The sequence below is a fragment of the Sturnira hondurensis genome, unplaced genomic scaffold, assembly GCF_014824575.4.
Source record: "Sturnira hondurensis isolate 20B ecotype Veracruz unplaced genomic scaffold, ASM1482457v3 Scaffold0000880, whole genome shotgun sequence".
In the NCBI taxonomy this organism is placed as follows: domain Eukaryota; kingdom Metazoa; phylum Chordata; class Mammalia; order Chiroptera; family Phyllostomidae; genus Sturnira; species Sturnira hondurensis.
In genome coordinates, this window is record NW_028073511.1 from 1,021,668 (window position 1) to 1,047,421 (window position 25,754).

Below are 25,754 nucleotides of genomic sequence, written 5' to 3' on the forward strand. Positions count from 1 at the left end.
CACTGTTTAGCTCTAGGAACTTTTCTAGTCACCAAATAGTAATTGCCTTCTCATTGTTCTCTCTGCCTCAACTACTTCTTCCTCCAATACTCAAATCACTCAGTAAGAAACAAGCACAGAACCCAAAGGGAATATTCCCTCTGCACAAGGCAGGCAGATCCCCTAGATCCCACTCACTTGCCATTTCAGAGTCAGAGTTTTTCTCTTCACAGTTCCAGAGAGAAACAGAGAATCGGCTGTTTTAACCCAGGTTTTGTAGACTGGAAAAGCAATCTCTGGTTTTGTGAGAAATTCCACCGTAACAAAGCCAATGGTAGGCCCTATGGAACTCACAATAATGAGATTTTAACACTATTGGCATTATGTATATTCAAGGAAAATTACATTTGGGGGAATAATGAATATAATGGAAGCTCCAAGTTCAGAAATATAGAGTTAGAAAAATTCACTACCTTTCCTTTCAGAGAACCAAATATGTTCATGGAGGTGAAAAAATGAAGTTCTGTCAATTCGCTCATTCCACAGATACTTATGAATGCTTACTACATACCAGACCCTCAATGAAGTGCTGGGAATGCAGCAATGAACAAGACCAAAGGGATCCTGTTCTCATGGAGCTTATATTCTAGGTGAGGGAAACAGACAGTAAGTAAAAAGAGAAAAAGATCAGAAAATATAAGTGCTATGAAGAAAATGAAAATAGGGTGATAAGCTAGAAAGTACCTAGATACATTATTTAGATTGAGAGGTCAGAGAAGGCCTCCCTGAAGAGGTAATATTTAAGCTAAGATTGGAGTGACAAGGAGGAACGACACCTAGATAATTGGGCCCAAAGGTAAGAACAACCTTGGCTTGTCCTAGAAAGAGAAAGAAGGCTACTGTGGCGGGGCCAAGGGAAAGGAAAAGGTGATCTGAGGCTCCAGGAGAGGCCAACCGTATGCAGGGTATCCAACCTTTTGGTATCTCTGGTCCACATTGGAAGAAGGGTTGTCTTGGGCCACACATGAAATACATTGTGACATGAAACACAAAAAAATCTCATAATGTTTTAAGTAAATTCACAATTTTGTGTTGGGCAGTGTTCATAGCGGTGCTGGGTCTCATGCAGCCCATGGACCCCAGGTTGGACACCCCGGTAGAGTTTTACAAACAACATAGGGGAATCTAGGTTTTATTCAAAGTTTAACAAAAACATTGTGTAGTAATGTAAACAGGTGGATGACTGGATCTTATTTACATTTTTCAAAGTTCACTTTGGCTGCTGAGTGGAGAATGAACTATGAGTGGGCAACAGAGCAATCAGTGCTACAATACTGACTAGGGTATCAATGGTGAAGAAGAAAAGTGAGTCAATTTGTCACACACTTTAGGGTTTAGTCTGTAATACCTGCTAACGGGAGATGAGGAAGAAAGTCATCAAGGACGACTGCAGCCATTTACGGAGATAAGGGCAACTGAAGGAGGCCAGATTTGGATAAGGACCAAGTTCCCTGAAATACGTTATCCTTTGGATGACCATTAAATAACCAAGTGGAGACGTGAAGAACATGATTAGATATAGAACTCTGGAGTTCTGGGGAGAAATGAGAGCTGGAGATACAGATTTGCTAGTCAATGGTACAAAGATTGTATCTAAAGCCATGGGACTGAATGACAACCTAAAGGTATCAAGAAGAATTGGTCCAAAGATGAAGCTATGGGTGTTAAGAGTTTATGGAGAAGAGGAGGCATTGGAGACAAGAAGTGCCAAATGAGTAAGGGAATAGAATAGTGTGTGAGTCCATTTGGATCCTCTGGGAAGATGACACCAAAATGGGATTAGATATACAAGAGATATATAAAAGAGGAGGGAGCAGATATAGATAAAGAGAGTTTCAGACATTATACAGGTCTGTGGAAAAAAAAAAGAGGGATGGAAGGATTGGATGGAAAGAGCTTCAGGCCACAGCTTGGTTCTAGAGAGACTTGGGTTGGCCAATGGGAACTTCCTGATCCAATGTGTCTATTTGAAAAATCTCATGTAGTGAATGTCCCAGTTCTAGTGCCCCTATCATGCTCAGTTAATGTCAGTGAATACTGTGAGAAAGCCTGGGCTATGTGCACACTGTGTTGGACCTAAATGTATGGTAGATGAAGGCTATCACTCTGTAGCCAAATCACATGAAGGGAGACCTAGGTGGGACACCTCCAAAGGCACCACAGTGTGATGTTATGAAAATCAGTACTAAAACAATGTTTCAAAAAAGAAGATAAAGTTAGCCCTGCCAAGCGCTGCTCAAATATCAAGAAACACAAGTATGGGCATGTGGTCACAGTTTTTGACAAAATGGAGGTCACTAATGACCTTAACAAGAGTAGTCTCAGGGGGTAGAGAAAACAGAATTCCAACTGGAGAGGGTCAAGGAATGAACAGAACATGAAAAGTACAGAGAAGAGGACAGACAATTGTTTTCAGGTAGTTTTCCTGGGAAAAGGAAGGACAGAAATGGGAAATAGCTGGAAGGGTAAATCACGGGCATCAGTTTTGTTTTAAGATAGAAGATACTAAAATATACTGATGAGAAAGACCCCATAGATTCTAAAAACCAATGACGGTGCAGAAAGAAGAAAATTCCAAGTGCCATATACTTGAGAAGACAAGAGAAGAAGGCCTCAGTAAACAAGCGGATGATGACTGGCCTTTGGCCGGGACAGGGAGCTCTGAGTATCGTATCAGGACACCAGCCACAGAGTTAGGAACAGACACAGGCTGGCAGGTTTGGTGGTGAAAGAATGAGGTACTACTTGTCTGATTGGGTCGATTTACTCAGTGAAATATGAAACAGCTGAGAGTAAGAGAAAGGGAAAGGAATACAGTTCATCTGAGAATTAAATTCGGGAACAGTCATCTCTGAGAGCGAGAAAGCAAACATACCAGGAAAGTGTATTAGTATAAAGCTATAAGGAGTGCCCACTTGAGATAAGTGGGCATGAGTTTATAGTGAGACCAATCAACACAATTAATGTTTTCCTCTAGAAATATTCAGTGGACTGAGTGTAAGTATGGAGTAGGAGGGGGACTAGGTTTAACGAGACAAGGGGTTTTGCTAAGTGTGTGATATGACACGGGAAGAAGTGGAAAGATACGGGGTATTTCTCGTGCTGGATCCCACCCCAAGTGGACCACCAGTTGTGAGCAGATAAAACTGAAGATGGCTGCAGTGGCTGAATGGCTGGAGTTCTTCAACATTTCAAACCCCTAGGAAAACTTTTCCTTCTCCTCTCCTTCTCAGTTTGGGCAATCTCTGTACTTACTCTTCTCTTGTTGCAAATTAAACTCACAGATATTAAAACTAAGAGTATAATGCATAAACCTGCTATATAAGTTTATTTTTGTTTTAGTTGGTCAATGGCAATTTTTTGAGATTTTCTTTTTTTGAATGAGGGTTAGATTTTTAAAACATTGCTGTACTTAAATATCCTTTATTTGGATGGCAGATGAAAGAGCCTTTTGATGAACATAAACAAAATAACTCTACATGTCATCTCCTTAATTCTTTGCCAGGACAATGGAGTAAATCATATTTGGCTTAATCTGTCTAGATCTCAAATGTACATAAAATGGCAGTTTTAGTAAAAAAAAAAAAATACCACCACATTGCTCTTTCTTATTTTTTGGAAATCTTTCCTAAAAAGTAGGTGCAACTAGATTTTCCTAGTTATTTGAGCAATCCTTAAAAAGGCACTTAAAATATACTCTCTTCATGCAAAAACATTTGACCAAAAAGGTGCTATTTACGCCAATCATGTGGTAAAGCTAAAACATTTTAGTAAGCAGCTTTCTTATAACCTTAAAGCTACAGTTTACTTCAGAATAAATCTCGAATAAAACACTAAGGTAAGTAGTTTGACAAAATAGAAATGATTGCTTGTGCTCACAGATGTGAATTTCTGGTCAAACTCCCTAGTCTGGCAGTTTAAGCCCACGGTAATATTGTGCTGGGTTCCGGGCAACAAGAAGAGGGAACTGCCAAGAAACCCTGGCCTCCTCCCAGGACCTGACCGCCCACATTAGAAAAAATGACGGGGAAGCAAATTTGTCAAGAACAAGACCTTCACTGCAGAATAACCACCCAAAACCCAAAGTATAAACAACCACTCGTTCAAATGTACTATTTTTAACAACAAGAACACCTGAATCATAAATGTATGTTTTTCCTCCTTTGAGTTCCTAAAAAGCAAGTGAATTTTTAAAATTTGTGTATACCTGAGACCTGAATAATTACAGACTATCACTCCATGAAGTTTTAATGATCCAAGGATCCCATAGGAACTATAACAGGGCTGTTTCTTTATTTTCAGTATTTTAGCATGAATAAAAGAAGCTACACATTGGGAAGCTGCTATGCTGGAAAAAATGTAACTGCCAAATAAGTCATCCAGAAGCAGCATATTACAGCAACCACGGGCACCTACAGTCCAGAATCAACAGACTGCAGCTGCAGGCAAAGGCAGCGCACAACACAAGGCCAAGGGGACGGAAAATGTGACCGGTCACAGCCCAGAAGAATACGCGGAGAACAATGGACAATGAAGAATGAGCGGTGGATGCAGCGGGCAGGGCAGAAGACGTCTCCCAACACACAGAAGACAGCAAAATGATGACTACGTCAGTTCTGGGAACAAACTGACAGGACCAAAATGATGTAAAAACTAGGTCATTGTGAGAAATGACCAACTGTTAATGTCAGGTTCTTAAGAACAGAAAGAAGCTAAATTCAAGCCTTTGAAGAGTTCATATTTTTAAGCAAATACTTAATGGTTGGCAAAGAAGTTTTTTCACCAGAGCAGAGGATAATAAGTAAATTTTGAATTTCTTATTCCTTAACACAAAAGAATATCATTCTTCCAGTCTTTCCCGGGGAAAGTAAAAAGATTACTATCTTTTGAAGTATTAAGATGAAAATGCTACGTGGGAAGAGGGCCCTGGTGATAATTTGATCAACCCTACCTGTCGACATAATTAACTTGGATATATTTTGTTCTGTGAATATTCTGAAAACAATGGCAAAACACTATTATCATTCATATCAGCATACTTGGGAAGAGCAGACACTTAAGGTCATGAAGCCTCGAGGCAGGCGAGTCCTGGCTCTGTCCTGCGTAAGCCCTGCAATCTTTGCCGGTCACGTGGTGTTTCTGTGCTTTCCTTTCCTTTTCCTTCGAATCGGGATACTATCTGTACTCACCTCATAGCCTCGCTGAAGGGATTAAAGTAGTTACTCCCTGTAAAGCACTGCATCAGTGAGGATCCAAACAGGCAATAGATGGGCCACTCCATCCACTGAGGAAATTTTTACAAAGAGGTGGGACACATAGGGGAGCCTCAAGAATAGTCTCAGTGGATCTGTTACTACCCCTTGGCCTGGAAGTAGAGTGGGAAAGAAAGGTTACTGGAGTTCAGAAGGGGACAGCATTATTATAAAGATTAGGCTGCCTTGAGAAGTTACTGATCTTCAGAATGAAGAAAACTGCTCATCCAAGGTGACCTTGCAGGAAGAAAGCTGAGGGGAAAAATAATCTGACCTCACCTTCCCTTCCCTACTGACCTCCTGCTGGGACTTTCCATTGGCTGAACCCACTCAGAAGCCAGAGGGCAGGAAGCAGATGGATGAGCTCATAGGTCAACCCGCCAGGACAGAGAATAGGTAGAAAAGGAAAGACAAGAAATGAGGTACTGAAACCATCTGACAGTTTTAAGCTTCATCTACCAATCATGTCATCCAATCAGTACCAATTGTGATGATTAACTCACAAGACTGAAGTGCAAGATCAATAGAACCTATTTTCATCTTGATGAGTTTAGAGCAGGGATCAGGAAACTTATTATTTATTAAATTTATTATGATCCAGGAAAAAGAGGCATCACAGAAACCAGCCATAGTCTTTCTCAGACCCACAAAAAGCTGCTACCGTACTATGTGACCAAGCCAAGCCCACAAAGAGCAGTGTGGAAGGGGACACACCTGCGGGGTCCTCCAGAGCCTTGGGCTCCTAAAACAGACACCCAGAGAGTCATGAGGAAGAAGTGCAGGGATGTATGTAATCTGGCTGTTTATTTATTGTGAATAACGACTATCTAATTCTGAAATATAGTCACTGTAGAAAATATTTGGAGACAATAATATGAAACCTACTTTCTCCTCTCATCATTTAGAAGTATGCTGTAAAAGGTATAAAAATGTTTAGAATTATGTGAGTGGATTTTAAAGCAAAAAATGCAAGAATTAACAAACATCGGGTCATGAAATGCTGCTGTTACACAGTCTGACAGTAACAAACATGTCCTGTGCGTTTGGTCACAAAGCCAAATACAACGTGATACCTTTTTAAATTTTGTTAATGAATCATGTTTTTATTACCTAATTAATTCAAAGTACAAGAAACTGTGTGTCATTTGGTAAATGGGGAAAATTAAAACATTTCTTTGTATTTATATATATTTTTATTAGGATACACTTTATAATGTAACGTTTACTAATAGAGTGATGTGAACTAAGATAATACTTCCTTTTAATCTACATGGTGAATGACTACATAATTTAAAACATCGCTAAAGGGGTTTTCAATAGTACACTCTGGTGAAAGGGTGAGTGAATCTGAAAGGGTAATATACACTGATATAAGGCAGGGCTTTTCAACATTTTTCATCTCATGGCACACATCAACTAATTACTAAAATTCTGTGGCACACCAAAAATTATAGTTTTTTTCCAATCTGACAAAAAATAGGTATAATTCTGATTCATATACAGCTAATGGCTATTGTTGTGTTGGCTGTTCTCATTTTTTATTTGACAGTCTAAGGAAAAAACAGGTCAGTGCCCCTGACTAAACAGTAAGGTATGGCCTGTTTTAAAAATTCTTGTGGCACACTGGTTGAAAATCACTGATATAAGGTAACTGAGACTAGAGAACTAGGCAGAGGCCAATTCTGGAAAGCCTTGCGTGTAAGGCCTTGAATAACGGGCTTCCACTTCATTCTGCAAACAACGGTAAGTCGTTGAAAGTTTTCAGCTGGGAAGGAATAAAATTTGGTGCAATCGCTTAAAATGGTTAACCAGGAGTGTAAACACACCTGCAGTAGCAAGAGCCTAGAGCAGGAAGCCAGCTAGAAAGGCAGGAGGGCAGGTAAGCAGGAACCACCTGTGGGCACAGACCTGAAGCGAGGGTAGTGTGGGGGAATGGACAGACAGGATCAAACAGGAAAAAGACAGTGAGAGGGAGGGAAAGAGAAGGAAGAAGGCAGGGAAAAACATACTGTGAAGGAAGAATGGACAGGACAAATACAGGGGACATGGGTAAAAGATGGCTCAAAACATCTTCAAAGTTTCAAGCATAAACATTGCCAGGCTGCAAATAGATCAGGAGTGAAATGCCTTTAGCTGATAAACCAACAAAGTGAGAAGAGAACACCATCCTGATGGAAATGGCCACAGGCAGAGGAAAACACGGGGAAAGAAGAAATCAACTGATGCAGATGTGAACTTCAATGAAGAAAACATAGAGGGAGGCAAACGTAGGTTTACAATTGTTTATGTGGAAAATACATTAACTAATAAATAACAATACAAGAGTAAACTCAATGTTTCACCTACTCACAACTGTGAACCTACTTTTGCCCCACCCTATAAACAGACAAGACAATAGCAAGGAGGACTAGAAGTAGGGTTGCCAGATAAAATACAGTTAAATTTGGATTGCAGCTAAATAACAAACACTTTCTAGGATAAGCATGACTTATGAACATTTGGGATATATTTATAGTAAAAATGTATTCATCGTTAATCAGAAATACAAATTTACTTGTTGTCCTGTGTTTTCATTTGCTCAATCTGACCACCCTCGCTGGAAGTGAAATAGGAGATGAACTTCTGTGAGAGGCAGACTGAACTGGAGACAAAAGTCTGAGTGGTGCATTTTAGTCGAGGAAAACACAAACTTAAAACTAGAGAAAAAGAGTCTTTCTATGCTCAATTTTTTAAAACCACTAACTTCCCCAAAGTAACCATTGCCATTCTTTTCAAACATATGACCATACGGAGACATGCTGCCCTTTGGTTTGGTTTAAGGTCCCTGTAATACATCACTCCGAATCGTGCTCAAGAAGAATTTTATTGAGGAAGTTTCACACTCCCATTTTTGTCCACACTCCTAATCTTGGAGCTTAGAAGACACACGAGGAACACATGAGGTAAACTGCCAAACAACTTTTTCAGTATGCTAAAATTTTGATACATGACATCACAGTGAGGCCTTAAACATATTTGAACATGTTTACATTTCAAATAAAATATATTCTGTACTTTTATACGTCTAACAAAGACGAATGATGGTTTTATCACTGAGACATTTCTGGACCTCTGCTCATTACTTATTTTGCCAAGTAACCTCTAAGGAGAACTATTTTTACCAGACCCACACTTCAGTAAATTTACTTGAAGCTACTTAATATACAACCCCGTTACACTCTTATTGCTCCTTACAGGATTTGCAACATGTGAGGTGAAACAGAAGTTATACTCGATACTTTTTAAAGATTTTATTTATTTATTTTTAGAGCAGGGTGAAGAAAGGGAGAAAGCGAGGGAGAGAAACATTGATTGGCTGCTTCTTGTAAGCCCTGACCAAAGACTGAACCCGCAGCCCAGGCACGTGGCCCGACTGGGTATGGAACGGTGACCTTTCATCTTGTGAGACGACGCCCAACGAACTGAGCCACGCTGGCCAAGGCAATACTCAATATTTTTTGAAGAGAGAAAATAATACCATATTTAATATATCTAAGCCTTCCTTTTAGAAGTGACAAACAGGGTACCAGCTGTTAGGGCAGAAATGAAGCAGCCTTCCATCCATCATAAACAATGCTCATCTCTCAATTCCTTGAGGAATGAAGGGCGGGACTAACAGGAACGGTGTGTGAGAAGCAGCGGCCACATGTGGAATTAGTGTAGAGACTCACTGCCCAGATCAATGCACCCATGTGCTCCGGGGAAGTCAGTACATGCCAGGACTCTGAGAAGATGCCCCAGCAACACCTTACAACACACCTGAGGACTCAGGCAAGAGTAGGAAGGGAGAGCTTAAGGGCAACACTAGCACAAACCCAGAGATAGGTAAGACTTTTCCAACTTGAGAAACATGATATTCAAGCTCAATGAACAATGTCTGTGGTACGTCTTAGACAATAAATTATAGGCAGATACTCCTGGTCGTCTCTCAATAGTCATTCTCCCCCTCTTACTTAATAACCAACCCCAAATTTTAATTGGGCACCTGACTAAAAGAATAGCAGGCATACCTCAAAGATATTGTGAGTCTGGTTCTAGACCATGGCTATGAAGAGAGTATCGCAATAAAGTGAATGATAATCTTTTTGTGGTGGAGAGTCCTGCCTTCATTATGCAACAAAAAGCCCCACAACATCTGACATGCAATACAGCAAAGTGCAATAAAACAGGGTGTGCCCGCACACATCCCTGCCTCGCTTACTGCTTAGTGTGGCCGTGTGACTGAGATCTAAATGGAAATTTTGTGTGAGACTGCCAGTAATTCTTCACAAAGGAATAGCTTCAAACCACTCCTACTCTCTCCTGCTGCCTAGGAGGAGCATCTTTGGGCGGAAATTCAAGCAGCCATGTTGTACCACAACATGATGTGACAAGAATAGAACAACAAAAGAGAAGGAACCTGGGTCCCCAGTGGCCATGAAGCTACCAAGGCAGCTCTGGACTGCCCACTTCCAGGTTTCTTTTATGTGAGATAATAAATGCTCGTTATCTTTAATGCCTCGTTGACACAGCTAATGTATGTATATGTATGTCAAATTTCTCAGTGTCTATGGCCTAACACATAGTAGAAAACTAATACATGTTAGTTCTTCTTTATTTAATATATTACTACAGACAACCTCAAATATAATGACATCTGTAAACTTCCTACTGTTAAACAGATGGGTTAATTTTGAGATACCACAGAAGGACACAGTCAGAATGGGAACAAGTCCCATTCTTTTCCTTTAATTTCTACAGTCACCCCTGAATGTTTTTAATTCTTAAATATCTCATCGGGCCCTGGCCAGTGTGGCTCAGTTGGTTGGAGTGTCATCATGTAACTGAAACATTCTGGGTTTGATTCCTGGTCAGGGAACATACTCAGGTTCTGGGTTTGACACCTGGTCCAGGCGCATAGGGGAGGCGACCTATTGATGTTTCTCTCTCACACAGATGTTTCTCTCTCCTTTCCTCCCTCTGTAAAAGCAATGAAAAATATATCTTTGGGATATATATATATATATATATATATATATAATACATTATATATGTGTGTGTATGTATATACATACACATTGTATGTATATCTATATATCTATATATCTCCGCCCCCAAAGATATAGTTATATTATCATTATCTTCAAATTGATTTGGCTTTGTTTACTTTGCCTAGTAACTCTAGGCAGAGGTTTNTACTCAGGTTCTGGGTTTGACACCTGGTCCAGGTGCATAGGGGAGGCAACCAATTGATGTTTCTCTCTCACACAGATGTTTCTCTCTCCTTTCCTCCCTCTGTAAAAGCAATGAAAAATATATCTTTGGGATATATATATATATATTATATATATATAATACATTATATATGTGTGTGTATGTATATATCTTTGGGATAATATATATATATATTATATATATATAATACATTATATATGTGTGTGTATGTATATACATACACATTGTATGTATATCTATATATCTATATATCTCCGCCCCCAAAGATATAGTTATATTATCATTATCTTCAAATTGATTTGGCTTTGTTTACTTTGCCTAGTAACTCTAGGCAGAGGTTTATCTGTCCAGTTTGCTTTCTTATCCCTCTTTTTCTGGTATCACCAACATCCCGTCCTTTGGCAGAACCTCTCCCCATCTCCAGGCAATACAGGTGGGGCCATCAAACAGGTTGGGGGTACCTAGGTAAAGAGCATACTCCAACCTCTAGAAATAGTGATTGGTTTGGGGATGGGCATGGCACTCCACAGTCCTCAGGCAGATATTCTACTTAAGCTCATTGGGAAGATGAGGACTGGTTCTACAAGCTTGTAAACTTGGAGGCACCAGCCACATACAGGAAATGGAGATGGAAATCCACACACTTCTACACTTCCTAGTAACAGAAGCCAGTAAATTCATTTTTCTTTGATTTGATACCTCAAGAGGTTGCTACCTCTTGTCATTGAGAAAATCCTGCAGACTAATACTCGACTGGTCAGTTTTCCATGCAACCAGTTAGGTTGGTTGACATGGTAAAATAAAATACTGTAGATTGGGAGACTACAGAAGTAATAACTTTTTAGTGTCTGTCTTAGTACCCCGAAATTTTGATTCTTATCACTTCTATAATTTTAGTCCTATAATATTAATATCATATGAAAATTGAAAAAATTTTGGGACCATGCCTTCATCTCATCTAATATGAGATTGTTGCCATGATTTTCATCCTTTAATTACATTTAAAGAAGGTAATTGAGTTTTATGTCATATCAACACTTAGAAAACAGAGTGTTACTTAAGTGTTTCATTACTCTGGTGGCTTCCCTGGAAATCCAAATTTTATTGTCTTGATATAAACACTCTACCAGAAACACAGATAGCACAGCAACTTCCAGAAACAATTTATCCCATTAAAAAAGCAGTTTCATTTGTTTAAAGCAGCATGCAGCACAAGTCAGCATTTCTTCAAAAAAGGAAACATCCTAATTGTAACAATAATCCTGATTTTTGTGTCAGTAAGATGCATATTTGGTGTTATCACGATAAACTTATTAAAATGAAATCAGAAGTAAAAGAATATTGATTTTCAAAGATCCTAGCCAGCAAATATACATTTGAATCTCTACAAAGCTATGGATGAAGAATATTTTGTCTATGAATACAAATAAGTCCTAACACAATTGGCTGTGTACCTAGATTCAGAATGAAAAGACAGACACTCCTAAGTGAAAACTTACCGCACTTACCATTATCTTATCATTTAGATTGAGACAAAACAGGGTCTCATAGGAGATAAATATCCTTAACAAGTAAAGAAAGAATTAAGTCACCAAGACTTTCTTTTATTGCAGCTGTTTGAGCCTTTACAACAAAGTCTGTAGCATTCTGAAAGTCTTTTCAGGCGCTAAATATGCAATAATTATAGGTAAACATGGTTTCATTAGAATGCATTGAGTGTATGGCTCTGTAATGGGAATTTCATTAATTAAAGTAGATGGAAACACAAAAGCATTAGCTATAAACATTTTGAGGAGTCAAGAATCTAATTTTCTTACTGCACAACAAAGAATAAGACACTGCAGTTATGTGATTAACCATGGCTTGCATATAGCAACTGCATGTTTATCTAGTAGTTTCAGACTTCATTCACTCCACAAATATTCACTGGGCATCTACTATGTGCCAAGCACCATTACAGGTGCTTGGGAATCATCTGTGAACAGAACAGGTTCTTGTCCCCATGAGGCTGATGTTTTAACAGAGAACACAGATCATGTACAATAGATATGGTACATCTAAAAAAAAGTTGGACCCAAGGAAGCACACACCAAGGCACATTATAATTAAATTACCCAGGATTAAAGATAAGGAGAGGATCTTAAAAGCAGCAAGAGAAAAGGAGACAGTTACCTACAAAGGAGCTCCCATAAGTCAGCTGATTTCTCAAAAGAAACCTTACAGGCAAGAAGAGGCTAGAAAGAAGTATTTGCAGTCATGAAAGGCAAGGACCTAAATCCAAGATTGCTCTATCCAGCAAAGCTATCACTTAGAATGGAAGGGCAAATAAAGTGCTTCCCAGATAAGGTCAAGTTCAAGGAATTCATCATCACCAAGCCATTATTGTATGAAATGTTAAAGGGATGTATCTAAGAAAAAGAAGATGATCAAAACTATGAACAGTAAAATGACAAAAACTCACAACTGAACCTAAAAAGACAAACAAACCAAGCAAACTAGAACAAGAACAGAATCACAGAAATGGAGATCACACGGAGGATTATCACCAGGGAGGCAGAGGGGGAAAAAGGTACAGGAAATAAGAAGCATAAATGGTAGGTACAAAATAGACAGGGGGAGCTTAACAATAGTATAGAAAATGGAGAAGCCAAAAAACTTACATGTATGACCCATGGACATGAACTAAGGGTGGTGGGCATGCTGTAGGGGGATGCAGGGTGAAGAAGAATAAAGCGGAGAAAAGAAATGGGACAACTGTCATAGCATACTCATTAAAACATATTTTAAAATTGCAGCCAGAAGGTGATAAGTACTGAGTAAAAAGAAAATTCAGAGGAAGGCTGTAGGGTCACTGGCAGGAAGAGGGGCCTGCTGCAGGTTTAACTGGGTGATCAGGGAGCTCATTAAGATGACATTGTAGCAAAGACTTTGGAGAGATGGCAGTGCGAGCTATGTGGGTACGTGGCAGAGAGCATGCCAGGCAGGAAAAACAGCCAGGATAAAAGCCCTGAGGCTGAAGAGTTCCAAGTGTTGAAGCCTGAAGCAGAGTGAGCAAAGGGAAGAATATTAGGGGGACAAAACCCCACAAAACTACAAGGTAAGGGCTGCTTTGTTTACAAGGGGGGGTGCATAGGATTAAGGGCCTTTATGGTGGGAGCAGTTACATTACTTGCAGGATTACTTCCAGTACACAGTGAAAATGCAGGGCCCCTTGTCCAAATAGAGGAAAAGTGCTGTCAAAGGTACTAAAATATAAAGGTTTTTTCCCTTTAAATTATTTTAGTATCTATAATACAGGGATAACTTACAATCAGAGAGTTAACAGTATTACACAAGTAATGAAAACTTTTCAAATAGCAAAAAATAATATGTTGGTGTTACCATTTTATATAACACAAAGTATTTTATTAGTATGTTATCTTGATTGGTCATACAGTTTTTCTCATTTGCTTTTCTACATACTCATTTATGAGATCACCAAAATGTGTATATTTAGCAGCTTCATTTTCAGTCGATACAACTGAAGGCCCTTGGAAAATACAAGATCACAAAAATGTTTGATAATCTCTAATTTTCAGAAAGGTCTTTCTGCTGATGGCACTGTTGTGGGAGCTGCTAAAACGACCGCCCTGAGAGAAGTCACTGGTGAATTATTTCAAGACGTCAACTGTAGTACATGTAAGCTGACGAATCTTGCAAAACAACTTCTCAAAAAAGATATAACTTTGTGCAAATCAGTTTCTCATGAGTTTGCATTTAATTTTATATGCAAATATATACAGTGCATTTTAACATTTCCTCTGACATCTCTGGTAACTTGTGGAGGCTGAACAAGAAAATGAAAGTAGCTTCATGATTTGTATGCAATTCAAAACACCTGTTTATGCATTCTGACACTCTATGATTACAGGAAAAATTAATTTTAAAATTGTCTTCCACATTAATTGGAAACTCCTAAAGCATTCTATGAAAAGGGTCCTTTTCTGTTGAATGCGATGATCTTTAAATTTAATTTATATTCCTAAACTTGTAGATAATTCACTTTTGATGTTGCAGCAATTTTCAAAACTAAAAACTCTAAACTTTTAAGAATTCCAACAACTGTATGCTATACTTTATTGCCATGTCCACATGTCTGCTATTATTAGGTGACTATTTACTGATAAAGTTTGCTGCCCAAGTGCCAGCAGTTCCTGTTCAGATGCTCAGGCTGGAAGTTAACACAGTCGCTCTGGGACCACCTCTGGGAACCCATGGGACAGCCTGGCTCGCATGATGTCCTGGTGCTGCCCCCTTGGGAAGCCCCTGCTCTCTCTCATGGGCATGCTGCCCTTCTGCCGATGCTGCCCTGGTCACCACCACCTAACCGGGTACCCGGGTGCCTGCCCCTCAGGGTTCCTGGGTGCCCTGGACTGTCCCCAGGTATGCAGTGCATAGGCAACCAAACCCTGTTGTGTGGCCGCTGCCTTCTCTGCCTGAGCCGTGTGTGTCTGCAAACTGCTGCTGGACCCCAGCCACATGCGCACACTGCTGCTACAGGGATCTCCTCTCCTCAGGAATATGCTCCTTGGAGCAAATTTCATTTACAAATGCAAGTTCAAAAATAAAATTATCAATGTTAAGAAGTTCAAGACAGCAACAGCAGAGAAGTAAAGCAAGTGTGGGCCCCATTTCAGTGCAGGGCCCTGAGCAGGGCACAGCCCAGGTCTGTGAAGCTGGAGGTGCTTCTTTCTTGGCTATCATAAACAGCTGGGCGCCTTCTCCAAGTGAAATGGGGAGCCACTGAAGGGGTCTGAGCAGGGGAGTGACACAATATGCTTCACTTGCGGTCACCAGTGAAGGTTACAGGCTTTGCACGTCACACTAGAAAACTAGACCCAATAAATTCCTCTGATTCGAACAACGAACTTGATTTACACAAGAGTCATTTTGCTTTTTGGATATCCTATACACTCAAAAGTAATTTCTACATAAAATCACTCTATACAACCTAACTGTATACCCTTTTTATTTGCCAATAACATCTCAATAAAACCATGGGGAAAAAACCTAATTTCTAAATCTTTATTCAGGGCAACATCAACAAAGTAGACTAAGTCTACTTATGTATACAGTGCCCCTGATTTATTCAACGTATTTGGCTGTAATGAACAAAAATGGAGGGAGGGATGGAAGGGAACTGTAAGCATGTGAGAGCATGTGGAAACAGGGTTCCCATCAGGTGTGGGCTTGCAGGACCTCCTGCTGGTTTATCCTGGTCGAAGTCATCACCTCTGCTGATTCATAACTATGATCCCTGTTGTCTACGGTGATCTCTCCAGCTCTCCTTCCCTATCTGACAGTCTTTCAGTTTCTGCTCCGCTGCCAACAGCCAGCTTTGTTCAAAGTCTCCGGTTCACACTGCCAAGAGTGAGACTCTGGCTCATTTCCAGCTGGGCAACACTGTTAGCCCAAGATCTACCTTCTAAGCCATGGGCAGCCTTTGCATCACTGCCCTTGACTCCGATTCCTTCTTCTGATCCTCTCAGCTGTGGCTGAAGGACACAATGCCACAGGGCAACAGCACAGGTCTCTGGGGTCACTCCCACCTGCACTGGAAACTGTAGGCAAGACAGTTTTCCTTTATCAGAATCTGAGGAAGGTAGGCCTGGAAATGGCATAACTGAACCCTTACACAAAATGTCTTCTAACACACAGCTTAATTCCTTCCATTTCAGTGTAAGAAGTTCAGTGTCTGAAATTCCATCTTGGCCTAATTTTGGTAACAAAAGATCTTTTTTATAACAAAACTCCATCTAAGAAAATTAAGACTTACTTGTAGTGGCTGACATATAGCTAGCACTCAATAAATGTTAGCTGAATGAGTGATGAATAAAGTTCAACTTATCTAATTTCTTTCCTCTGAGAACAGTTACATTGTATGAAGACATTTTATGGACTAAAAAGAAATGCCATTTAGAGCACATGAACATTTGACAGAACACTGGGAAGAGGGTGTGGCAGCTAAAGGACCATACGGAGGTCACGAACATTTGGAGAAAAAAAAATCCAGATGATAGGAAGTAAAAGGGCAATTGCCGCTCACCTTCAAACTGCAGCCCCCAACACTGAGCAAGAAGACACAGCAGCCCCCCACTTTGGCTTATCTGTAACGGCTGGGAAGAAAGGGCTCATACCACAGAACACTGCTGAAAAGTCAGATAGGATGAGGAAAGAAGAATGTCCACTGATTCAGTGCCATGAACATCATTGGTGAACTTAGCAAAGGGTGATTGCAATAAAATGAAATAAAATATGTAAATGCAGTCATGTGATATAGCAGTTTAAGGATCAAAGGACTATGAAAGGAAGCTTTATTCCAGCCTCAGCTCTGCAACCTAACTCCAGCATGCCCTGAAGAAGTCAATTAAATGCTCAGAGCCCTCCTCCTCATCTAAAATGGGAATGATAAGACCTACCTTCCCATAGCGTTCTTGTAAAAGTAAAAATTGAGACAATACATGTGAAAGTTCAATGAGATTGGCAAAGCTCTACAAAAAATGAAGTGTATTCTCAGAGTTATCAAATAATGATAAGTAAATTTGCTTGGGTTACTTAGCAAAAAGTACAGTAAAAATGTGACCAAAAATACTTGGCCAAGCATAAAAGGAAAGGCCAAGTTCACTGAGAATTTCAGAAATTCTATTAAAAGAGCTCTGCTCCAAGTAAAGTGACTTTCCAATGAGGAAAATATGCAGACCTGCTAGTGATAAAGCACTGGATAAATTTATTGCTCTATTTCCCCAACAGTGAGAACATTCTATGCATGGTGCTGCTTTTTACTACATGCAATTGTAATTCAAATAATTACGGTAAAAATTGTGCTAGTTGTAATCAATCATTACACATTTGTATAGAAGGATTTTACAAAAGTCTTTGCATTTTACTTTCTGTCTTTATAGATAATTCTTTTGGAGAATATTAAGGTGAATGATAGTAACTAGAAATATTTTGGATTATCTGAGAATGCATCTCAAGTCCTGAAATAAAAATGTATGATAAAATTTCAAACTTGTGCCTCAGGCGAAACCAAATCTAAAACCAGTCAAGAGGGAAAAGTCTGTAAAGAAAAACTTTCATACCTTGGTAAAACCTTAAATTGGATTGAAAAATCTTTTTCTATAAAAATGTTGGTGGGGACCCCAAACAGATGATAGCTGATAGTTACTGAGCACATACTATGTACCAGGACTTGTGTTTTTTCATGTGTAGTTCATTTGATCACCATGGCAAATAATGTAGCTATAAAGTATCATTTTCCTCACTTTCAGATAGAAAACTGAAACACAGACAGACTAAGTAATTTGTCCACACCCACACAGCTAGTAAGTATTAAAGTTGGGAGCTGAAGCATGCATGAGAAATAAACAGATCTTTTTAATCATCTTGTGAATGTCAACAATACAGTAGGAAAACACGAGGGGTGCCCTTCTGAACACGCAGCCCTGCACTACTGCACAGGCCTCATGCCCAGGAAGACTCCCCTGACATCATAATAAGGTGCTTCAACTGATTTTAGAAAGGCGTGGGATGTAAATTATAAACAAACATCAATTTCAAAATTATAAAGTTGTTTAAAGTGTATCTTAGATCTCAGAGAAAGATGTTCTTAAAGACAGATGCCACAAGGAGCCGGTGTTAAGCGTCATCCTGGGTCAGTGAATCTCAGACTTCAGTGTGCGCAGGAACCAACTGCAGGGCTCATTAAGCGCAGGTTGCTCTGATTCAGTAGGTCTGGGCGAGGCCCGTGAATCTGCACTCCTACCAAGTTCCCAGGTGATGTTGATGGTGCTGGTGCAGCGACCACACTTTGAAAACCACTAGACTAGACAAAAAGGCAGCTGTCTATTCTCTTGTTTTAGATTCATTGAAAAGACTTCTGTCCAAAAAATAGTTCGTGCAATAAAGACCATCCCTAATACCTTCAGCAAGAATGAGAAGGCTGCAGCTCCTAAAAAAATAGTCTTCTGTACCCAAATGCTCTGAGTATCCAGTATACACCCAACTCTGCTCTAGGAGCTGGAGATACAGTAGCAAACAGAGTCCTTGTCATCACGGAGTTTTCACTTGAGTGCACGGAGGCAGACAATGAACAAATTTAACAAGTGAACACCGCATATAGCATATTAGTTGGTGATACATGCTATAAAGAAAAACAGACACCATGAGTGAACCTGGGAGAAGAGGGTTCTAGACAGAGGGAGCAGCAAGTGCAAAGGCCCTTAGTTAGGAACACACATGATGTGTTTGAGAAACAGCAATATATAATGTTTTTAATTATGTATGAATGAAGTTTTCTACTCTTTCAGAGTAAATGGGCAAAATGACACTGAGTATGTGAATTTCAGAGTATTGGGGGGAAATGGGGAGAGCTCTCATCCATACTCAATGTGCAGATAATTTCTCTTCTTTATTCCAGTACCACAGCGTTTTGAGAACCCAATCTTCCATAAAGATGTAGATCCAACACTATTGGCTTTTGTTTTTCTTTTGCATTTTGTTTTAATCTGCTTTGCCATCAGGGTAATTGCTGAGGAGAGAAGCCCAGAAGTTTCAAAGCTGCAACTGGGAGAAAGGAGGAGTCGTAGCAGAAGTTAGTTCGCTCCTGCACCATCTACTTGAGATCCCCTGTTCCCATTCACAGCGACGGCTTCATACTGCAAGGGCCTGTGGCTCTCTGCCCTCACACTTACCCCACCTACAAGTTCTTGTTTAACTCACACCAGTGAGGCTGGACTTGCCACGGTGTTAACATCCTGGAACAGGGAAGCACCCTGGAAGCAGCCTCAGACCCATAAGAAACAGGGGTGCTTAAATACAGAGGGGCTTCTCTGTCCTTTGGTGGGACAGCTCTGAGGCATGCTCCCCTCAGTCCCCCAGAGAATACGGGTGGGACTGAGTGCCCACAGTGGTCACCTGTTCTTTAACATACCTGATGGTATCTTCCCTTACTTCCCTGTTGCACATCCTTACTCCCCTAGTGGCGCTTCCTGGGCTCCCCTAACAAATACTCTACTTTCACTAGAATCCTACTTCCGGAATCTGCTGGAAGGGGTGCCAGACGAAGACAAGTACCTTCCCGGTAAGGAGTCACATCACTGTGCGAGAGCATCTCTGATCTTTTCAATTCAAGAAATGCTTTTTATCTTACCATTGACCCAGAGATTTTCACCACATGTATACGCTCTGTCAGAGAACTCAGAGTCTCCACAAATTGCTTCACACAACTCTCAAGCCATTTTTTTTGAGGTATTTCATCAAATGAATTGCAAATAGCTTTTAACTTTTAGTTATCGCCACCAAGATTTCTTGACTGGTCATTCTTAAGAAGACGCATCCAGAACTAGATTCATTTGTTTACCAGCAATGATAAGATTTGTATTTTAAATGTGCATTGTTAGTACAATCTACGCTTACTAGATGGACTGCAGTTGCTGTCTCCAAATTCACTAGCTGAGGGTGAGGAGGCCAAATTATCCTCTTTTTTGAGACGCTGGTAGAGCACCTCAGGGTCATCATCTTGTATAATTTCATGGTTTCAAGCTGATAGGTTTTCATGTTTTTAACCACAAACTCACATTTTTCAGTTGAAAATGTAATTTAAAACGTGTTAAACTTGCAAGTTAGTAAAATCACAAAAGCCATAAATGTAATATCAGGAAATTCAGTGTAGCAGGAAGTGGAGCCGAGCACTGGTATGTGTTTATAAACAATGCATCTGACAGAACGAAACTGTGGCGGAAGCTGAACGAATCAGTGGGAGTCAATGGGTTTTTGTATAATTCGGTTGTGACCAGTGTTTTCTGCTTGAAAGCCAACTTTGAGAAAAATAAAGCATTTGCTGCCAGGCATGTTCTGGTGAATGTCAACTGGGAATACTTTATTGAGTCTCATGGGGGAGAAGTTCTAGTCTAATGATTTAGATTACATAACTTACTGACTGGAAGAACATCACAGAACAAACGATACTAAAATTCTCACATCTGGGAATATTACCGTTTTATTTGGAAATAATTATACATGTACAGGAAGTTACGAAGAGAGAACAGAGCGGTTGTGTGCACACTGCACCTGGTTTCCCCAGTGGCTACATCTCACACAAGGATGGCATGTCATCCAAACCAGGGGACTGACATCAGTAGCGCATGGGTGTAGAGTGTATGCCATTTTGTCATGCATGTAGATCTGAGTAACCCGCATCACACTGTCACCACAGAGATCCGATGATGGCGACATCTGGCCGATTTGAATGAAGAATAGAAACCTTGCTTCCCTTTAAGACCCTTTTCCCTCCCCCATTTATAATTGTCCTCAGACAATGCTTTCATTTTTGCTTTGATTGTCAAACACAATTTTTCTTAACTCAAGAGAAGGAAAGCTTATTTTATTAATGTATATTTTGCCCATTCTGTTGTTCTTTCTCCTTAGTCTAATGTTCCAAGCTTCATTCTTTTTTCATTTCTCTACAAGAACTTTCTTTATGCCTTCTTGTAGAGGAGGTACATTGGTGATTAATTCTCTTAATTCTCCTTTGTCTGCAAATGTCTTTACTTTCCCTTCATTCTTAAGGATAATCACACTGAGTATAGGATTCCAGGCTGACAGGCCTTTTCTTTCAGCACCTGAGGATATTCTGCTACTTGCTTCTAGACCCCATGATTTCTGATAAGAAAGCCACTGTAATTCAAATCACATGTCACATGGTAAGGCATCATTTCTCTCTCACTGCTCTCTTTTGCTTTAGTTTCCTAAAATTTGACTACGATTTGTCTTGGAGTGGATTTCTTTTGAGTTTACTCTGCTTCCTAAAGCCCTGGTTATATGCCTTTAGCCAAATTTAGGCAACCGTCAACCATTATTTTTTTAAAAACCATTTCAACCCTACTCTCTCTCCTCTGCTTTCCTTTCCTCTCCTCTGGAACTCTGATGACATAAATGTTAGACCTTTTGCTATAGTTCTCACTGGTCCCTGAGGGTCTGATCCTTTTTTTTTTCTTTTTCAGTCTGTTTTCTTTCTGTTGTCCATACTGGGCAATTTCTGTTGTTACATCTTCAAATTTGTTGATTCTTTCCTCCGACCTCTCCACCCTGCTGTTGAGTCTACCCGCCAATTTTTTTTTCAGTTATTGTAGCTTTCAGTTCTAAAATTCCCATTTGGTATTTCTTTATATGTTTTTTTTTCTTTGTATGCTGAGACTTTATATCTTTTCATTTGTTTCAAGTATGTTTATAATTGCTTACTGAAGCATACTTGTAATGACTACTTTAAAATCCTTGTCAGATCATTCTAAGGCCTGTACTTCTATACACTGGTACCTGTGGATTGTTTCTTGTTATGCAAGTTGATATTTTCCTGGTTCTTGATATTTCATATATGATGCATGGTTTTTAATGGTCTCCTGGATAGTTTTGGTATTAGAGGATTCTAAATCATGCTTAATTCTTTTGTTTTAGTAGGCCTCCTCTGATAACTACACTAGTGTAGGGACAGCAGTGCCATCTGGCTCCTGCCAGGTGAGGTGAAGATCCAGGCTCCCCATCAGCCTTTCTCGACACGGGTGGAGGGGCCTCATTGTTATGGATGGAGCTGAGATTTCAGCCTCCCTTTCAGGGCTCAACTCACATCTCCCTAGAAAGGAGAGGGAGTGATATGGTGTAGCTATTCACTGACACCACCGCAGGATGGTGGTGACTTAGGATCCCCCTGTGCCTCGTACTAACAACCTGGGGGCAGGAGAGGGAGTTGTTACCTTCTCTGATACCATCCTGGCAGTAGGAGGTTGGGTACAGCCGGGCCTTGGCTGAAGGGGTTGGGGGTGGGAGTGGGGCTGTGGGTTTCTCTATAACATTTGCATGAAGCAGCACAACTGGTATCTGAAAAGACACAATGAGATACCACTTCACACTGGTGAGAATGGCCAGCATAAACAAATCAACAAACAACAAGTGTTGGAGAGGATGTGGAGAAAAGGGAACCCTAGTGCACTGTTGGTGGGAATGCAGACTGGTGCAGCCACTATGGAAAACAGTATGGAATTTCCTCAGAAAACTAAAAATGGAACTGCCTTTTTACTTGGCAATTCCACTGTTGGGATTATACCCTAAGAATCCTGAAACTCCAATTCAAAAGCTCCTATGCACCCCAATGTTCACAGCACCACAATTTACAATAGCCAAGTGCTGCAAGCAACCTAAGTGCCCATCAATAAATGAGTGGATCAAAACACTATGGTACATTTACACAATGGAATTCTATGCAGCAGAAAGAAAGAAGGAGCTCCTACCCTTTTCAACAGCATGGATGGATCTGGAGAGCATTATGCTAAGTGAAATAAGTCAGGTGGTGAAAGACAAACACTAAATAATCTCACCTGTAAGTAGAACCTAATCAACACAACAAGCAAGCAAGCAAATTATAACCAGAGACACTGAAATAAAGAACTGACAGTAACCAGAGGGGAGGTGAGAGGGGATAATGGAGCGGGGTGAGGGAAGGGTTTTCAGGAAAGGACACATGGACAAAACCAAAGGGCTAGGATCAAGTGTAGGGAGTAGGAATGGCTGCGGTGGCGGGGAAGAGTAGTGGGGGGCAAATGGAGACAACTGTACTTGAACAACAATTAATTTTTTTAAAAGAGACATAAAGTTAACCACAAAAAAAAGAGAAAAACTCATAGAACTATACAACCCAAAGAGTGAACCCTTATGTAACTATGGACTTCAGTAAACAATAATGTATCAATGTTGGTTTATCAATTTCAACACATGTACCATACCAATGCATGACACTAATAGGGGAAAAGGAGGCAGGGAGCGAGGATATGGGAACTCTCTGTACTCAGTTTTTTCTGTAAACCTTCAACTGCTCTAAAAAATAAAATCCATTCATTTTTTAAAAATAAAATGAAAAGCTTCTGTCTTGCTAGGCTCCCCCTTCCTAGTCCTCTGGCTGTAGAGGCAGACTTTCCTGGCACTCGGGTCTCAGCCTATTGGTGTTTCTGGGTTGCCAGTTTCTCCAGCATCCATTCTGAAACACATAAGAAAAACAAAAACCAAAAACAGGAACTCTCTGCCATGTTCCATACTGTTCCTCAGGTCGTAAGTTCCCTGGCTAGTCCACCTTATTCTCTCCACCTTTCAGAGCCTTTTTATGTTTTATATATGTCTAGAGTTTTTAGCTGTACTTAATGAGAGGAACAGAGAAAAATGCATCTATTTCAGCTTAGGCTGCAGACGGAAGTCAAGGAGCATATTTTAAAGTGGCAAAAGGAATAAAGATTTTTAGTTTTTCATTCCTTACATTGAATAGGGCATCGAAGTTCACAAAGTACCTTCAGACACATTGTTTCTTTTCATCCTCAGAGCTACCTTGCAAACTTGGTACTCCTAGCACCCCCTTCCTCAGAGGTGACTATTGATTCAGCAGTGACAGGTCTCAGGCAAAATCACATAGTTAGTTAGTCACAGGGCTTGGGCCAGAATTAGGTTATTCCACTTGATGCCAAAATTTTTTAGACAGACTTGGTAGAAGCCTGAGTACACAGTTATAGGATAAATCTGTCTTTAAATATTGTATATAAATGAGATGTTATTGATACCTTAAGTTTACCATTTCAAAGTCACACAATTGAAGTTTGCCTAAAGTATGAACATTCTGTAGATAACATATTTAAAGTCAATGAAGATAGGGATTCCCCCCACCCCAGGTCTTTTATTTAGTAAGTTATTCTGCTCAACAACCCTCTCCTTCAGAGCTGAATGGAAGAAAAACAAGACTCTGCCTCATCTGAACACCCACTGCTGCAGCACACCTTCCTGCAGAGCGAAGCCCAGGTTAGTGACAGTGGCCAGAGCCCATGGTGGTGAGCAATGGGGAAGAGGGCTCTCATGCCCAGCAGATGAGCTCGGGGTATGCCCCTCCAAACAGCCCATGCCAGTCCTTCCCCAGAGGCACTAGGGCGAACCACAGTGAACAGAAACCGTGTTCTCAAACAGACAATGGCCCTCTCAGATGACAGAAAGAGCCCGCCACCAAGAATCACCAACTTTTGGAGGAAAATCTGCACCAAGCGAGCGAGGCACCAAACTCAAGAGTCGAAGTACACACACATAAAGAAAAGGTATACAGGAATAGGAGCCAATGTTTCCAAAGGAGATCATACTTGTCCTGAGAGCAGGGGTGTCAAACTCAGTTTCACCAGGGGCCACATCACCTCATGGTTGCTTTCAAAGGGCCAAAATAATTTTAGGACTGAATGAGTGTAACTACTCCTTAACCCTTCAAGGAGTAGTTCCCTCTAAGACACCCCTGCCTTAAAGGGAAAAGAGAGGATCTCGCATTCATAACAAAAACAGATTATTCTTCATTTCTTATAAATAAGAAATAAAATTGTAAGAATTAAAATTTTAGGAGGTAGGTAAAAGAGTATGCACATGGCTAAGAAACAAATTATCATGCTCAAAGACTGAGCTAGTGAATTCTTCTTGTACTCAGACAGAACCTGAAAACAGAGAGATTGAAACTGTGAGTGGGCAGTTATAATAGTTGAAGGACAGAACCAGTAGTTCTGGAACTAGAAGTTCCAGAAAGAAATAATAGCTATGTTGAAGGGAAAAAAATTATCTTTCAATTATCAAAATAATGATCAATGTGACAACCCTGGAGTCTGAATAGAAAAGTTTTCAGGTTGAATTGGCTGAATGATAAGAATGCATGAAAAAATAACCATACCTAGACTCATTGATATGAAATTTCATAAAAACAAGTACAAAGAAAATAAAATCCTCAAAACACAGAAAGTAAAAACAGGTATTTCCTAAAAAGAAAGGAGATCCAGATTGATAGTGACGTCTACTCAGCAGCCCTGCAGGCAAAGAGATAATGGAGCAATACCTTCAGTTTTCAGAGAAAGGAACTTGTAACCCAGAATTCTATACCCAAAATGCCATTTAACTGTAAAGGAAAATGAAAGGCTTCAGAAAACTCCCCAATCTCGAATTCTCACTAAAAAATTATTTGAGGATGGTTACCACAAAACTAAAAAGGGATCCAAGAAATAGGCATGAGTATAAGAAACAGTGATGAAAAAAGAAAAATAGAGACAGATTTAAATAAATGCTGATAATAAAAATGAGTAGTAGCAGTCCAGAATGAAATTATCAATTGATTTC

At 40.0% G+C, this 25,754-nt stretch overlaps 1 protein-coding gene and 1 long non-coding RNA gene across 3 annotated transcripts in view; one reads left to right on the forward strand and one right to left on the reverse strand.

Moving 5' to 3' along the window:
• The window catches only part of KIF6 (kinesin family member 6), a 427,352-nt gene that overhangs the window by 388,291 nt on the left and 13,307 nt on the right, over positions 1-25,754 (reverse strand). The window lies entirely within an intron of this gene.
• On the forward strand, positions 13,565-15,353 carry LOC118991078 (uncharacterized). The gene is made up of 3 exons (XR_005067345.1): positions 13,565-13,641; positions 14,123-14,222; positions 14,693-15,353. It is a non-coding gene; the product is annotated as an uncharacterized LOC118991078 (long non-coding RNA).